Source organism: Myxocyprinus asiaticus, chromosome 7, assembly GCF_019703515.2.
Source record: "Myxocyprinus asiaticus isolate MX2 ecotype Aquarium Trade chromosome 7, UBuf_Myxa_2, whole genome shotgun sequence".
Lineage (NCBI taxonomy): Eukaryota > Metazoa > Chordata > Actinopteri > Cypriniformes > Catostomidae > Myxocyprinus > Myxocyprinus asiaticus.
The window spans coordinates 1,658,026-1,676,716 of record NC_059350.1 but is presented as its reverse complement, the minus strand read 5'-3'; the positions used below and the strand labels follow the sequence as shown (position 1 = coordinate 1,676,716).

The window sequence follows — 18,691 nt, the reverse complement described above, 5'->3', positions numbered from 1 at the left end:
TTTAATCTTTGCTGCTGTTTTGCGTGCCAACCAGCTTCCGTTTAAGTTAACACTGGATTCCCAAGTAAGAAGTAGTAAGAAAGGTCTAGATATGTGCCAACAAACATTCTAACTGCCTAACTCACATTTACTAGTATAGTACACATCTTCAACATCATGTTTGTGAAAAATACAGAGTTTAACATGCTTGCTAATGCAATTACTAAAGGATAAAAAGAAATAAAGTGTGGAAAAAAGCCAATTGTTTATAGTGATTTATTAGAACAAATCTCTCCAAATTAGTCATCTAAAACTTTACCAATGCCATCTGCAATGCCCTGCACAACTTTTCCAGGCCCTCTGATGATCTCTTTTGTTCCTCCGGACACTGCGCCGGTCACTGGAGAGGTGATCAGACCGAACACAGCATCAACACCTTCACCTGGTGAGCTGGCACTGGTGATTTTACTACCAGCTTCTTTCATACTGTTAGCGGCTCCTGTCACCATCCCTACAGGAACATCCACCACGGCTCTGACCACGCCCACTGTGCCCTCTGCCACACCTGATGCCACAGCACCCACTGCTTTGAAGAAATCCATGACTGCTCACTTTTATTTGTCCACTTGCACTGGATTCCTGTTTGCAAAATGATGGTGTTTTTTATATTTAATTAAAATTTCATAATGTTAGTTCTCTCTGTTCTACACTGCAAAACATAATATCTAAACATCTTTAACCCTCCTTTGGTATTCGGTCATTTTTGACCTAAATAAATTTTCCTCATTTAATAAAAATGGTTTCCTTTATCTGAGCAGTACAAGACTTGGTGACTTTTCCTCCATTTGCCATCTGAACACACACACACACACACACACACACACACACACACACACAAATACTACTACTACTACTACTACTAATAATAATAATGTGATTGATTCAATAAGTCATAAAAAAAAGTGACACCTTTGGTATTCACAGTCAAAACTGACTGATCATTGAAAATGAATGGGAAAGACCAAAATCAGAGCATTTTTTTTTTATCTGTCAAATACAATCAATAAATAAGCCACAATGCAGAAAAAAAAAAAACAGACAGAAATTACAGGGTGAGACTCTATAACATCCTCAGAAAAGAAAGAAGAAAAAAATATTATTTTTTTTGTCACAATGGTAAATACATACTCAGAAACAGATGGCACCAATCTGTCACCAATTTATGTCACATTCCCATATTTTCTTGATATTTCAACTTATAGAAGTGTAGGTTCTAAATGTTTTTTTTTTTTTCAAAATGTTTTGGTTATGTATGCAAAGTAATGGTAAAATTTTAGAAATTTACATGTAAATAATAATTTGATTGTTCTCCAGGAAAGAAGAAATGGTATCATTATAATCAATATATTAACGTGTTAACGCATAATTCATTTTTAATGTTGTTAACTTGTAATATGTCCCTTTGTATAAACCATAGATCTTGAGAAGCGAGTCAATTCACACAAATTATGCTAATGTCACATGCTTTGCCATCAGGAAAACATTGCCATGGTGGAAGACATTATGCTGAGACCTGCGCCAAGCATTTTTTCAATATAGCACAGCAGTATAACATGCCCGCAAAGCACAGATAGAGCTCCTAACATTATAACATCATTGCAGCGGCAAGACAGTACAAAGTGAAAGTGCGAGAGCGAGGCGATTGTCTGTGTTCCGTAACTGCTACTGCTACAGGTTTTGTGTGGATGACTGAAAAATACATCTGGATAAAACATATTTTGTCCACTCATTTTTATAAAGTTATTGCGATTAAATATTTTAATCGTTTGACAGCCCTAATATATATATACAGTGGTGTGAAAAAGTGTTTGCCCCCTTCCTGATTTCTTATTTTTTTGCATGTTTGTCACACTTAAATGTTTCAGATCATCAAACAAGTTTAAATATTAGTCAAAGATAACACAAGTAAACACAAAATGCAGTTTTTAAATGAAGGTTGTTATTATTAAGGGAAAACAAAATCCAAACCTACATGGCCCTGTGTGAAAAAGCGATTGCCCCCTAAACCTAATAACTGGTTGGGCCACCCTTAGCAGCAACAACTGCACTCAAGCGTTTGCGATAACTTGCAATGAGTCTTTTACAGCGCTGTGGAGGAATTTTGGCCCACTTATCTCTGCAGAATTGTTGTAATTCAGCCACATTGGAGGGTTTTCGAGCATGAACTGCCTTTTCAAGGTAATGCCACAGCATCTCAATAGGATTCAGGTCAGGACTTTGACTAGGCCACTCCAAAGTCTTCATTTTGTTTTTCTTCAGCCATTCAGAGGTGGACTTGCTGGTGTGTTTTGGATCATTGTCCTGCTGCAGAACCCAAGTTCGCTTCAGCTTGAGGTCACGAACAGATGGCCGGACATTCTCCTTCAGGATTTTTTGGTAGACAGCAGAATTCATGGTTCCATTTATCACAGCAAGTCTTCCAGGTCCTGAAGCAGCAAAACAGCCCCAGACCATCACACTATCACCACCATATTTTATTGTTGGTATGATGTTCTTTTTCTGAAATGCGGTGTTACTTTTATGCCAGATGTAATGGGACACACACCTTCCAAAAAGTTCAACTTTTGTCTCGTCAGTCCACAGAGTATTTTCCCAAAAGTCTTGGGGATCATCAAGATGTTTTCTGGCAAAAATGAGACGAGCCTTAATGTTCTTTTTGCTCAGCAGTGGTTTTCGTCTTGGAACTCTGCCATGCAGGCCATTTTTGCCAAGTCTCTTTCTTATGGTGGAGTCATGAACACTGACCTTACCTGAGGCAAGTGAGGCCTGCAGTTCTTTGGATGTTGTTGTGGGGTCTTTTGTGACCTCTTGGATGAGTCGTCGCTGCGCTCTTGGGGTAATTTTGGTCGGCCGGCCACTCCTGGGAAGGTTCACCACTGTTCCATGTTTTCGCCATTTGTGGATAATGGTTCTCACTGTGGTTCTCTGGAGTCCCAAAGCTTTAGAAATGGCTTTATAACCTTTTCCAGACTGATAGATCTCAATTACTTTCTTTCTCATTTGTTCCTGAATTTCTTTGGATCTCGGCATGATGTCTAGCTTTTGAAGATCTTTTGGTCTACTTCACTTTGTCAGGCAGGCCCTATTTAAGTGATTTCTTGATTGAGAACAAGTGTGGCAGTAATCAGGCCTGGGTGTGGCTAGAGAAATTGAACTCAGGTGTGATAAACCACAGTTAAGTTATGTTTTAACAGATGGGGCAAACACTTTTTCACACAGGGCCATGCAGGATTGGATTTTGTTTTCCCTTAATAATAACAACCTTCATTTAAAATCTGCATTTTGTGTTTACTTGTGTTATCTTTGACTAATATTTAAAGTTGTTTGATGATCTGAAATATTTAAGTGTGACAAACATGCAAAAAAATAAGAAATCAGGAAGGGGGCAAACACTTTTTCACACCACTGTATATATATATACACACACACAGGGTTGGGAGGGTTACTTTTGAAATGTATTCCACTACAGATTACAGAATACATGCTGTAAAATGTAATTCGTAATGTATTCTGTTAGATTACTCAAGGTCAGTAATGTAATCTAAATACTTTGGATTACTTCTTCAGCACTGGTAGATTTTTTCACTTGTTTTGACTATAAAAACTCTGCCAGTACAGTAAGACAAAATACACATGTTAAAAATACATTCTCTGAAAAAAACCTAAATATCTTATGCAGTGTTGTTTCTAAAACAAGATCAATCTAACTGATCTTGTTTTAAGGATTTTAGATATTTTTGCAGATTGGTGCCAGATGGGCTGGTTTGAGTATTTCTGTAACTGCTGATCTCCTGGGATTTTCACACACAACAGTCTCTAGAATTTACTCAGAATGGTGCCAAAAACAAAAAACATCCAGTGAGTGGCAGTTCTGTGTACAGAAACACCTTGTTGATGAGAGAGGTCAACAGAGAATGGCCAGACTGGTTTGAACTGACAAAGTCTACGGTAACTCAGATAACCGCTCTGTACAATTGTGCTGAGAAGAATATAATCTCTGAATGCTATTCTGAGATGCAGGTTGGTGCTGTTTTGGCAGCATGAGGGGGACCTACACAATATTAGGCAGGTGGTTTAAATGTTGTGGCTGATCGGTATATATATATATATGCTTAAAACAAGAACAAATAAATATTCGCCCAAAATGTCCACTTTTGGAAGAACCATCCCTTCAATATATGTACTTTTAAAATATATAAATGAATTATGGATATGCATGACACTGTGCACCTTGAGGTAACAAAATTAATGTTAAATAATATTACCAAGACATAAAGACTTATCAAAGAACATAACATGAATTAAGATCTCTGAATTTTGTTAAGCTTATGCTTAAAAAAAAAGAAAGAAAGAAAAAAACTTTTTGCCAAACATGTCCAGTTTTGGAATCATTCATTATGAACTGAATGACACTGTGCACATTCAAGCAACAATAGTTTTTCAATATTTATGAATAGTAAATGGTAGTAGTGATTCTAGTCATCTGGATGATTAAATGCTATTGCTATTTATTTATCTATTTACTGTATATTAATATATAAATCCCAGTCTCAAATCAGGAACCATGTCAGAAAACAGCTAATATTGTTTTCATTATTATTGAACACAATAGCAGTCTTACCGTCACCCTGCAGGGATCAATTCAGTTTGAGTCTGTTGAGTTGCTTTTTAAACTTAAGGACACCTGCAATGTAAATTAAATGACAAGAAACATGATTAACAATCCCTGACATGTTAAAGTCAACCATGTCATCATATACATATACTCACATGAAGTATTGAGCTGATGTTAGTGTTTATCTGGTTTCAGATTTCTTTAGGTCAGCAGTGGAAATATAGAGCTGACTCTTTGAGCATCTCATGAGTCTTTATATAATCAATATAGAAAGTGAAATCAAACTGTGGCACTGATTATGTCACAATGCTCTATTGACTCTTGACTCTTATGTTACTTTAGGGGGTTTACAGGAAAGAAACAGTCCTGCTGGATTAATTGTTTATAAGGTGAGGATAACAAATGGAAATGGGCAAAAATGCATACGTATGCCACAATAACAAGAGGAAAAAATGTTTGAAAGACATTTAAAATGCATATGCAGTTTTTCTTTATATATATATATATATATATATATATATATATATATATATATATATATATATATATATATGCTTTGTTTTTTTTTTTTTTTTTTTTTTTTTAATATTTTGACATAAATTGGCCTTTTCATCTAACACTGTATCAGGAATTCCTCAATTAAAGTGTCTTTGATCAATCATGTGATGTCATTATTTTCATATTTAATCTACTATTTCACTATTTATTTTCATTTATTTACTTATGGTAACACTTTACAATCAGGTTCTATTTGTTAACATTAGTTATTGCATTAGGTATCAACAATGAACAAAATATTTTTTTCAGCAATTATTAATCTTGGTTAATGTTCATTTTTGAAAATACAGTTGTTCATTGTTTGTTCATGTTAGTTGATATTGCATTAACTAATGTTAACATTTATATTAGTATGTGTTGAAAACAACACTAACCAAGATTCATAAGTGCTGTAAAATTACTCTTAATTGTTAGTTTATATTAAGTAATTAATGTTAATGAATACAATCTTTTTGTACAGTGTTACCTTATTTTTTTAATCACTCATACGTTCATTCAGGTGGGGAAAATGAATAAAAGAAAATCAAACTTCTGAACTTCTCAAATACAGCTACTTGTAAAATGAGGATAAATAGCTTGATTTCACAGAGAAGGCGTGATTGTTTCTACTATGATTTACTCTGCCCTACAGTTTAAATGAAAAACAAATCAAATCCATGGTGTAAGAAGACAGGCAAAGTTCAATCACCAAAATCGCTGATTTAAAGCCAGTCTCCTTATGAATCTAATCTCCTTCTGATTCACTTTCATTTTATGACTCAATCATTGTCAACATGCCAACACACTCACACTTTTATCTATACAGCATTTCCAGTAAACCGTGGCTATTCTTGCAACAGTGTTGCTCTGTCACTGTACACTGATCAGCCACAACATTAAAACCACCTTCCTAATATCATGTAGGTCCCCCTTGTGCTGCCAAAACAGCTCTGACCCGTCGAGGCATGGACTCCACAAGACCTCTGAAGGTGTCCTGTGGTATCTGGCACCAAAATATTAGCAGCAGATCCTTTAAGTCCTGTAAGTTGCGAGGTGGAGCCTCCATTGGTTCAGCACATCCCATAGATGCTCAATCGGATTGAGATCTTGGAAATTTGGAGGCCAAGTCAACACCTTGACCTCTTTTTCATGTTCCACAAACCATTCCTGAACAATCTTTGCAGTGTAAAATGAGGATAAATAGCTTGATTTCACAGAGAAGGTGTAATTGTTTCTACTATGAGTTACACTGCTGCACATGGGGCTGTGTAGCCGCTGACCGGTCAGAGTGCCCATGATGACACCATTCCACCGTTGAAAGCACCTATAATGGGCATGCGAGCATCGGAACTGGACCTTGGAGCAGTGTGAGAAGGTTGCCTGGTCTGATGAATCCCATTTTCTTTTACATCATGTGGACGGCTGTGTACATGTGCAGTGTTTTCCTGGGGTAGTGATGGCACCAGGATGCACTGTGGGAAGACAACAAGCCGGTGGAAGGAATGTGATGCTCTGGGCATTGTTCTGCTGGGAACCCTGGGTGCTGCCATTCATGTGGACGTAAATTTGACATGTGCCACCTACCTAAACATCGTTGCAGTCCAGGTACACCCTTTCATGGCAATGGTATTCCTTGATGGCAATGGCATCTTTCAGCAGGATAATGCATCCTGCCACACTGCACACATTGTTTGGGAATTGTTTGAGGAACATGATGAAGAGTTCAAGATGTTGCCTTGGCCTCCAAATTCCCAAGATCTCAATCCGATTGAGTGTCTGTGGGATGTGTTGGACCAACAAGTCCAATCCATGGTGGCTCCACCTCGCAACTTACAGGACTTACAAGGATCTGCTGCTAATGTCTTGGTGCCAGATACCACAGGACACCTTCAGGGGTGTTGTAGAGTCAATGACTCGGCGGGTTGGCACTCTTTTGGCGGCACTCAGAGGACCAACAGCACATTAGGCAGGTGGACATCAGTGTATGGTGTACAATTCAGCATTATCTGTGCAGTAGAAACCTTTGTGTATTTTGTGTATACTGTGTTTATTGTGCAATTTGTGTATTGTATTACGTTGTCTTTTTAGTGGTGCAACAGAATGGAGTTTTGGTGTGGTGTGAGAGGCAAAAGGAATTCTTCCCGTCTCCAGCAGTTAAGAAACAATGACAACCAGAATGAAAAGAAGTTCTATTTTAAATCTGTGAGAAAATTCCAAAGCTTTAGGGGGAGCGAGGCCAAAATAACAAACAAAAGGTAGACTCCCCTTAAGGAAACAGTTAATCAATAGGATTAGCTCTTATAAATAAATAAATAAACAAAGAAAGAACAACATGTGAGCTTTCAAATAATAGTAGCCTCTGCAGCTATAGTTAGTGATGGGATGTTCGACCGTGAAACTTCTAAGCTTGTGTAAAAAATACAATAAAACACACTTTACATTAAAGTGCTGTATCAGAACTTGATTCGTTTAACCAAATACATGTGATCTATGACATCCAAAGCTTCGTTCGGCTGGGAACCATGTGACTGCTTCAGTCTCTGTTTCAAAAGAGGCGCATAGCCAAAGAGATACTTGCTTGTTTTGATTATTGGGGGGGGGGGGGGGATGCTGCAGAATGATGAGATGCAGAAGCCAACAGCAGTGAGTCTTACATAAGAGACATGGACATCCATACATACGGATGCATACTTGGCAGTGACATGTCATTTTATAACTGAAAAGGATGTGTTGTCAACATCATTATTGGGAGTTGGAAAATTTTTCCAAGGCTCATTCAGCTGAAAATATAGCTGAATTCACAACAGCTCTCATGGATGAGTGGAGTATTAAGACCAATGTAAGACGACTTGTGACTGATGCCGCTGCTAATATGATAGTATGTGCAAATTAAGGCCAATCCTCTTATTTGCACGACAAGAAATGCTGTAAATGTCAAGCAATCCCAAACTGAAAATGAAAAAGCTTTTCAGTTGTGCTGCAACCTGTTGAGGTTGCTCACTGATAGGCTGTCTTCGTATGAGACCATTAATATAATGACATTGGCCACATTGCTTGAACCACAATTTAAAACAGAGGGCTTTTGCAGCCAGTCTAACACACATGTGGCTGTGAAACAGCTCACAGTAGAATGTGTAGCCATTATAAGACATCAAGAGCAATGCCCAAGTACTGACTTCAACTTCACTCACATGCACTCAGAAAAGCCAGCAGGAATATCAGACAATGCTTCAACTCGCCTGTACTCAATTTGTACAATCTGTCTTTTCTTTCTATTGGTGTTTTATTGAAGCTAGGTTTGAGGTGAATTCAGTTATTGTTACAAAACATAAATGTGTAATTTATTTATTCAGGTCATGAAAAGCCATTGAAGGGGTTCAGCGATACCTCAGTGACCCCAGTGTACCACGCTCTGAGGATCTGCTGAAAGTTTTGTCTATGCAAAAGGCAGTATGTCACACCTGTATAAACTTGCCCTGCGGTTTTTATGCACTCCTGCCTCTTCGGTACCATGTGAGCGAGTCTTCTCAAAAGCAGCTCAAACCGAACACTGTGGAAAAGATCTTGTTCCTCAATAAAACAATCTTTGAGTTGATGAACTTAATACAGTTACATAAGCACTTTGAGACAATAGAGTAAAACAAGCGCTTTTACTACCCAATAAATTCAATATTTCCAATGTTCTGCCCAGTCCACAGGCACATTTATTTCCCAATTAATACCTCAATATTGTACTGTATCATAGGCGTTGCTAGATACTATTTATTAATTCACTCCACCAAATAATGACCATCCTAAATGTGACATTTAGTGTAGTAATAGGTTTTTGTGGTGTTAAATATAACTTAACTATAGAAGTTGCAAAATGATTGATTTAATGTTATATAATTTTGATTAATAAACAGAAATTATTAGGACAGATTAAACATGCTGCCAATAATCAGACAGTTACGATAATATATGGTTTGTCAATATTCTTCAAGCAGTTTCAGTTACTTTGTATAACTTTTTATCAAACGGATAGTTTCGGTCCTCAATGCTGATTGGTCAACATCCGTTCTTTATTAAAATAGGCAGGTTTGCTCTACCTGATGTCTCTATGTTGTTTATTTCACTTACTTTCCCAACAATACTCCCAAAAAAGCTTAGATGGAGACTTTTATAGCTTCAAAATGAAATGACATTCTATCAAAGCACCCACGTACAACCGATGCTCTTTGTTTTACCATTAGATGGCAGAAATGTTCTCTGTGTGTAAATGCTTCAAGTGATGAATCCACATTCAATATGTTTGTATTCACAGACCCGATTGCTTCAGAAAGCTTCATTTTGCCATCAATAGCAACAGTGTCCAGGGTTGAAGAAACAAAGTCTCTCATGTACAGTACACACCACTCTGGGGAAATGTTGAGGCTTTTATCCCTGAATCCTGCCCTCACTATCCAGTCACGGCTGGCATTGATAATTGGAGCAATAAGAACACCTGCTAGAGGAAGGTAGAAAGAGAGCAATAAGGAAACTAAGTGGAAATAAGAAAGATAAACAAAACTAATAGGTCCTGGGATGTAACGATTGTGTTTAGAGAATATTATCTTTCATATTTTGTATGCATTGTAGGTATGTTGTACTGTTCTGTGCAGCGTATCATGGCTATATTTACATTGATTCATTTACTTGACAACTTCATCAAGAGTGACTCACTGTAGCTGCCATTAACAAAGAACAACTGAACACCAAACATCTATTATGAAACATCTCTTACACTGATGAATAATCATGTCTTTGTGAAGAAACACCTCTCTATGTGTTCTGTAAGTCTTACAGAATGAAATTAGAGTTAAAACAGATTTTGGAGCTCAGAACATTATTATAACTTCATTCTTAGACAAAACTGTGGACTCAAGCATGAAAATCACGTTAAAAAGAAAATTTAGCAAACCGTCTTGCTCCAAACAGCGCACCCAGTGGTAGACTTGAAGTCTCCCGCAAGACTCCTACAAGTCACGCCCACCACAAGTTACACACCTCCAAATAATCTGAAAACCTGAAATCTTGAAACAGTTGGATGCCACATCCATACAATGTTTGTTGTGTTTATTTGGAGTTTAGTGGACACCTAAACATAACTCTAAACTTAGCCATAACCACAAAGATTTAAAAAAAGAAAAGTTTGTAAAATCATTAAACATACCACAAATGAAAAGTTATTTTGAAATCAATCATACTGCCGTATCACTAGGTGGCGACAGTGAGGAGATATTTTATGAAAATGAAGAGGAGATGAAGCTTGCATATGCTAAGCTAATAGGCTAACCGATTAGCTTGTGAGCTGACTGGAGAAACAGAACAGATAAATGTCTATTTTACCATTTATTTCTTTATTATTATTATTATTATTATTATTATTATTATTATTATTATTATTATTATTATCATTAATAATAATAATAATAATAATAATAATAATAATATGAACCCCTTCAGGAATACAGTAAAGAACAATTCCAAAAAATTCTAGTTCAGTTTACCATTTATATATTCCATTTAATAATATGATATGTGACATATAATTTAAAGTTATTCTTTGCCATATTTAAAGAGTTAAGAGAAAATTAATCATACAGCGATTGCATAGGATTTGAAAGTTTTTGTAGCCAGTAGAATCGCTTGAGGATACAAGGGGGGCATTACGGGTAGTGGGCGTGTCATGAAGTGGGTGTTCCTTGTAATGTTGCAGGAGAGACTTATGCTGCCTTCACGTGCTATCGGAATGATCATAAATACGAGTTTCCCACTCGGAAGTTGCACATGAATGACCCCTCAAGTCATAATTACGACTGGGAAACTCGGAGATAATTTTGATACCGGAGTTTCCGAGATGGGAGGAGTTCTAAACTTTCAACATGGCGGAGGAGAGTACAGTTTCTGTAGTGAATGAACAGGTTTTGTACATTTTTCTAAATACAGCTAATTGTTAATGCTTGCTGTTTTGGTCAAATTAATTTATGTATATCAGCAACCATTCTATGCATGTTATATATTTTTCACCGTGAAAATAGCTTGTATTTGACCAAAATTCCATTACCGTCAGCAAGCTAACTGAGTGATATGTATGGTGTCAAAATAAAAGCTCCTCAAGAAATATGTATGAATGAACCTGGCATTGTCCATGTTTCCAGTTTTTCAGACAACAAAGCATGTGAATATGACATACTCGTAATTACCACTTCAGAAGAGGGAAGTAGGATAATTCCGATAGCACTTGAAGGCAGCATTATATCTCTGCAGAACAAAAATGGGCTTTTCCCAATCAGTGGCCGTTTTCAAACCATTGAGATTCCCTACTTTCATTGGATAGTTTAGAAATGCCTGAATGTATGTATATATATATATATATATATATATATATAATATACACACAATTGTGCTCAAAAATTTGCATACCCTTGGAGAATTGGTAATATATGTACCATTTTTAAAGAAAACATTAGTGAGCAGGCAAAACACGGAGTTGTAAGGCAATGTTCTCTGTAAAGCTGCTTTGGAACAATATTTCAATGAGAAGAAGTTTTGTACCTGTGCAATTACTTGCATCAATGTATTTATTCGTTTTAAATAAACGAGGGATGAGTTGAAATCATTTTTGTGGTAATTAACATTGTCACAAATGCTGTTGATTGAGCTTAACTTGTATTGAACCCTAAATATTCAATGCAAAATAAATATTGCTTTAGAACAACAGCAATATATAAGCCAGTAATTTCATTTAGTAAATAATAACAGTTTACAACAAGTTGTCATTTTAATATCACACTACATACTATGTTTCTTACTCAGTACACATGGGTGCTCATATATGAAAATATACAGCAAAGAAACCATCATATTTGTGTGTCCTTGGCAACAAAACATTACACAACAGTGGATCTTGTTTTGAAGGAGAAATACAGAACATTCAAAATGCTTGCAATTATGTGATATGCTTGCAATATGTATTTAATTTATAGTTTTAAGCACCAGTAGCCTTGAGTGTCAACAGAACAAGATCTCCCATGAGTCCACAGCAGCGCACGGCTCTCTCATTGTTGTGTTGATGAAACACAAGGACTCACAAGGTGAGTCTGTGAGTCAGATCATGTCTTAATTACTCTCTGCTTTATGTTTCTTATAATCTAGCAGCCTGAATCACATTAAAATTCACTGAATGTATGAGATGTCTTTCATTTCGAAGGACACAGATCAATGTGCAAGTGTCCTGTAAAGAGTGTGTCCTTCCTGTGAGCTGCAGTGCTCGAATGACCACAATAGTGTTTTCATCCAATGATTAGACTGTAATATCCCACATTAAACATGAATAATCATACAGAGCACATTTAAGAGCTGATCTGTGGTCAGCCTTAATTTTATTTGTGTGATTGTGTTTGATCCATTTCATTAAACAAAAACTAACTGGGAAACTCTCATGCAATCAATGCAGAGAACAACTGCATAAATGAATACTGGTACAGTAGCATTATTAATTAATCAAGCCAATTTTCCCTCTAATTACAGGCACAATGTAATTTTAATTGTTTAAAATATCTATCTATCTGTCTGTCTGTCTGTCTGTCTGTCTGTCTGTCTATCTGTCTATCTATCTATCTATCTATCTATCTATCTATCTATCTGTCTGTCTGTCTGTCTGTCTGTCTGTCTGTCTGTCTGTCTGTCTGTCTATCTATCTATCTGTCTATCTGTCTGTCTGTCTGTCTGTCTGTCTATCTATATGTCTATCTGTCTATCTGTCTCATTTTCATTGTTTCCTCTGTTTTAAATGTTAATCAGATCAAGGTGTATTATGTTCATGAGTTTGTTTAAAATGCACAGCAATATGCTGATAACTACAAAAAAAAAAAAAAACAGTTTATTCTAAAAACCGTGTTTACATGAGATTTGAAATAATCACACTATTCCCGGCTTTTGACATCAAAACATGAACGGTCATGCGCACAACACTCGTGCATGTTGGAAAAGCTGTTTAGAACCTGGGTAAAGGTGTTTGTTTACATGCAACGTGAACTCGAGGTGTAAAAATCAAAGAAAGATTGTGCATGTAAACACACTTTCTTTGAAGCTCCAAAAAGCGCATAAAGTCAGCATAAATGTAATCCATAAGACTCCAATCCAATCGGTTTTGGGTGAGAACAGATCAAAATATAACTCTTTTTTCACAATAAATCTTGCCGTCTTTGTAGTCTCCTTGGTGATCATGATTTTCACTTTCTAGCGCCATCTAGTGGTCTGCGCTTGCGTAAGCACTTGGAAGTGTAATCGAACTTAAAATCGTGATCGTGCCTAGAGACTGCAATGGCAAGATTTACAGTGAAAAAGGAGTTTTGGTCTGTTATCACCCAAAACCGATTGGATCGCTTCAGAAGGCATGGATTAAAGCACTGGAGTCTGATAGATTACTTTTATGCTGACTTTATGTGCTTTTTGGAGCATCAAAATTTTGGTCACCATTCACTTGCATTGTATGGACCTACAGAGCTGAAATATTCTACTAAAAATCTACATTTGTGTTCATCAGAAGAAAGAAAGCCATACACATCTGGGATGGCATGAGGGTGAGTAAATGATGAGAGAATTTTCATTTTTGGGTGAACTATCACTTTAATGTTTGGTAAATCTTGAGTGTTTTCACCATTTCTAGAGATGTTTGCTTTGTGTTTTAACTAAGCTAAAAGAGTTGCATGTGTAGATCCTCCATTTTTACTTGAGACCATAAACATTAAAAGTTAATCTCATGAAGACTGTCATGTCCAGGCTATATCATAAAAATCAGTTTCACCCCCAAATCAAAAGAAACCAAAACAGAATTATATTTTGCAAAAAGATGAATTTCAAGAGTCTTAAAAACTGGCTTCATTTTCTTTAAGCAAGATATCATTATTTTTTTCTACTGTTCGTGTGGTGAAATTTGATCCAGATGTGTTCTTCACCCCATGTTATTCAATATAAATGCATTAACATATGTGTCGTGATATAGACACTGAGATGAGGCAGATCACTCGCTGTTCCCTCTCACTCTGCACCTCTTTTACATCATCTCTTTTTTTGTCTTTCATCACATCTTTTCTGTCTTCCACAATTTGTGCTTCATTACAGTTCTCTCTGGTCTGGGTCTTGCGTGACAGTCCTTCTCCTCCTCTCCTCCATCACTCCATCTTTTCCTTCAAGCACCTGTCCATCCTTCATCTCTCCATTCACAACTGTGCTTCTGCGTATAATGAGTTCATCAAATCAAATCACATTTTTTTTTACATGACACTATAAAGATCTGTGTGCCAAAAGTTTACCAATGAAACTGCAATATATCTCTATATAATTATGCTAGACTTTAAGCTAATGTTGTAAATATTTGTTTGACGTTAACAGTATGTTACACAGGATAGTACTGTATAAATTGCTTCTGCTAAAATATTCAAAAAGCAGATTTTTTTCCCTTTTTTTCTAGTGACACTGTCAGTAAAAATCAACATGAACTGAACAATAAATTAATATAAATAAACATTCAAGAATGTATATGCTTCATATATGTCTTTTTTAAATAACATCTCATATTAATAATCAAAAACAGTGATGGTGACGGAAAATTGGCTGCATTACTGTGTTCTTAGTAGTCACCAAATTTAGCTTTGTATAGCTGAAATATTTAACAGGTGAAGGGTTCTGCATGTACAGTATATACACTGACTGAGCACTTTATTAGGAACACCTGTACACCGACTGATTCATGTGATTATTAAATCAGCCAATCGTGTGGCAGTAGTGCAATGCACAAAATAATTCAGATAAGGGTCAGGAGCTTCAGTTAATGTTCACATCAACCATCAGAATGGGGACAAATGTGATCTCAGTGACTTCCACCGTGGCACGATTGTTGGTGCCAGATGGGCTGGTTTGAGTATTTGTGTAACTGCTGATCTCCTGGGATTTTCACACGCAGCAGTCTCTAGAATTTACTCCGAATAGTGCCAAAAACAAAAAACATCCAGTGAGCGGCAGTTCTGTGGATGGAAACGCCTTGTTGATGAGAGAGGTCAACAGAGAATGGCCAGACTGGTTCGAACTAACAATGTCTATGGTAACTTGGATAACCACTCTGTACAATTGTGGAATAGCATCTCAGAATGCACAACACGTCGAACATTGATGCGGATGTGCTACAACAGCAGAAGACCACATCAGGCACTTTATTAGGACCATTTAATTCCTAATAAAGTGCTCTGTGAGTGTATACACCGTTGAGCCAAAACATTATGACCACTCACAGATGAATTGAATAATGTTGATCATCTCCTAACAAGGCCACATGTCAAGGTCTGGGTAGATTAGATGGTAAGCAAACAATCAGTTCTCGTAGTCAACGTGTTGAATGCAGGAGAATTGGGCAGGAGTAAAGACCTGAGCGACTTTGACAAGGACCAAATTATTATGGCCAGATGACTGGGTCAGAGCATCTCTGAAACGGCAAGGCTTGTGGGGTGCTTCTGGTCAGCAGTGGTGAGTACCTACCAACAGTGGTCCGAGTAGGGACAAACAGTCGACAGGGTGTTGGCCGCCGAAGTCTCATCAATGCGCGAGGGTAACGAAAGCTATCCCATCTGGTCTGAACCAACAGAAGGTCTACTGTGGCACAAGGCACAGAACATTTTTAGGATGGTTACAGGAGGAATGTCACAACACACAGTGCATCTCATCCTGCTGCGTATGGGGCTGTGTAGCCGCAGACCGTTCAGTGTGCCCATGATGACCCCTGTCCACCGTCAAAAGTGCCTACAATGGGCATGCGAGCATCGGAACTGGACCTTGGAGCAGTGGAAGATGGTCGCCAGGTCCGATGAGTCCTGTTTTCTTTTACATCACGTGGATGGCACATGTACATGTGTAGAGTTTACCTGGGGAAGTGAGGGCACCAGGATGCACTGTGGGAAGACGACAAGCCGGTGGAAGGAGTGTGATGCTCTGTGCAATGTTCTGCTGGGAAACCAATGGTATTTCCTGATGGCCTCTTTCAGAAGGATAATGCCCTGCCACACTGCACACATTGTTCAGGAATGATTTGAGGAACATGACGATGAGTTCAAGATGTTGCCCTGGCCTCATAAATCCCCAGATCTCAATCCGACTGAGCATCTGTGGGATGTGCTGGACCAACAAGTCCATCCCTCGGTGGGTTGGTGCTGTTTTGGCGGCACGCGGAGGACCAACAGCATATTAGGCAGGTGGTCATAATGTTTTGGCTCATCAGTGTATATAGAGAGGGAGGAACATAGAGGAATAATAATAAAAAAAAACTATCTGCATTACATTTTGCCGATAACCAATAGTTCCAAAAAGCAACTATCGACACTGATATATCAGTTGACTTCCAGTATTAACTACAGTTATTGTTACTGTAAAACCAAAATAGATTAATATTGGATGTCCTTCAAACAGTTTAAGGAGCTTTCAGAATAGTAACTATGGTATTTTGGTTGAAACAGTGGTACATTTTTGTAAGGGATGTTGGACAACCCCTATAAACTCAGTATCAGCGTTTGTTTAATTAGAATGAACACACAGCAAACACATACATGGATGAAGGAGTCATCTGTCAGACAGGTGTGGATGTTGCTGACCTTTGTAAATGCTATCATGATGGCAGAGTACACAAACACACAAAAGGTTGGTTGTTTGGTGGTTTCTCACTGGCCCAAGTCAAAAGAGCCCACCACCTGGTCTCTGTGATATTTTGGTCTCTTGTTCCATACTTCAGTGTAAGTCTATGGGATTTTTTTCCACCTTTTTATCGTCCGGCAGGAAAGAATCCTATATCGAATTGCTTTGCGGAATGATGATTTGAGGAATCATGCAGATTATGTCCATAGCACAAATGGTTTTGTTACAAACTACACACTGAAATTTACTAATTAATGTTAAGGGTTTGTTGTTGCCTTTGGAGATCCTCATTCTACTTAGGGATTGCACGTATGTTTTAGTGTGTACTATACACTTTTTGATCTAAGATGCTAAAGACAGAAGTGTCTCTTGTTACCATGCATTTCTGTGGCGATGCTGTGTTGGCATGGCAACAGATCTTCTGTGATGTGCTCATATGGTACGAGTGTCCTAAACCAGCGACCTTCACACGCTACACAGCGCATCCTTTTCTTCTTTTTAATGATTACTTTTAAAAAGCTTTGGTGCTTGTGTACATACAGTATGTTACTGATGGCTGATATCAATAAGTGTCTTTCTCAGAGTGATCTTTTAAAGATAAATGTAAAAAGCATTGATTGTTAGCTGTGTTTGCAAAGGTATAGAAACTTGGGGTGGGCTTTTTTGACTTGGCAACACAGCAACTATGTAGTAATGCCCTGGAAACCACTTAAAATCCTCTAGCTACAGTGATTTTTCCATGGGCATGCACCACCGAAAATGTAGAAATCTAGTTAAAGTTTTTCAACTTTTATTATGAAATATTCTGACATTTTTAATGTTGTATTTCATGTGACAGACGTGCAAAAATTTTCATCTCATTCTGTAGGAAAGAAAAATCCCAAATGAGTTCTCTTTGCTGTCTCAATTGTTTCTCCTGGACCACAATGAGATTAAATTAACAGCAAATGAAGGCTTTTGCTTAGACTTACGGTCTCATAAAAGTCTAAATAATTGTAAGAGACAGTGAAAGCGTACGAGTTGGCTCGAACAAAAACGTATTTTACTCCCATAGAGAAAAATAAGCAAACCAGCAAATTATGTTACAACGATTTTTCCTAAGTTTAGCCCCTTACCCAAGCCCAAAACATAACTATGATTTTAATAGCAAATTAACTTTTGTGTAGCACAGAAGAACGAAAACACCTGGGTTTGGAACGAAATGAGGGAAGCATATTAAGCCCAATTTTTACTATGGAAGAAGCCAAACTTTTTCCTCCTGGACAAACAAAAGCACCTTAGACGAACAAAGCTGGTGTTTATACTATGTACTGCATTGTTTTAAAAGTAGTTTTTTGAGGGTGACAACATGGTGTTTTACGTCCTGTTCCGTCCAATGAAGTAATGCCAATAGTGCAGGTCTTGCTCTCTGTGGATCGCCACTTTTAGAGCTGCATCGCTTCTTTGCCTTATTAAATGTGTCACAGAGCCCCTTCCACTTTTGGCAACAAGTTATCTGATTGTTAATAGGGATGCAGCGATGTATTGGCTGCTGATATTTATCGGCCAGTTATTGACCAAATTTAAACCATCGGCATAGCAGTAATAAACATGAAAATGCTGATATAAAAAAGCGATGGTTTAGAATGAATTAGTAATACACTTTGTAAAAACTCACAATCATATGCACAATCAAGAAATAATAATAATAACATTATGTAGAATGGTTAACACTCCTAAGAACATGTAACATTAAATTGTTATTCTTTCTCGTTCTCATGTTAATGTGGGAAAAAATGCCATAAACGGATGTGATAG

At 37.3% G+C, this 18,691-nt stretch overlaps 1 long non-coding RNA gene across 1 annotated transcript; it reads right to left on the bottom strand.

Annotated features, from left to right (window-relative positions):
- Nucleotides 1-4,909, bottom strand: LOC127443351 (uncharacterized). The gene is made up of 3 exons (XR_007897652.1): nucleotides 4,810-4,909; nucleotides 4,661-4,723; nucleotides 1-618 (listed from the first exon to the last, which is right to left on the bottom strand). It is a non-coding gene; the product is annotated as an uncharacterized LOC127443351 (long non-coding RNA).
- Nucleotides 4,910-18,691: the final 13,782 nt, after the last annotated feature.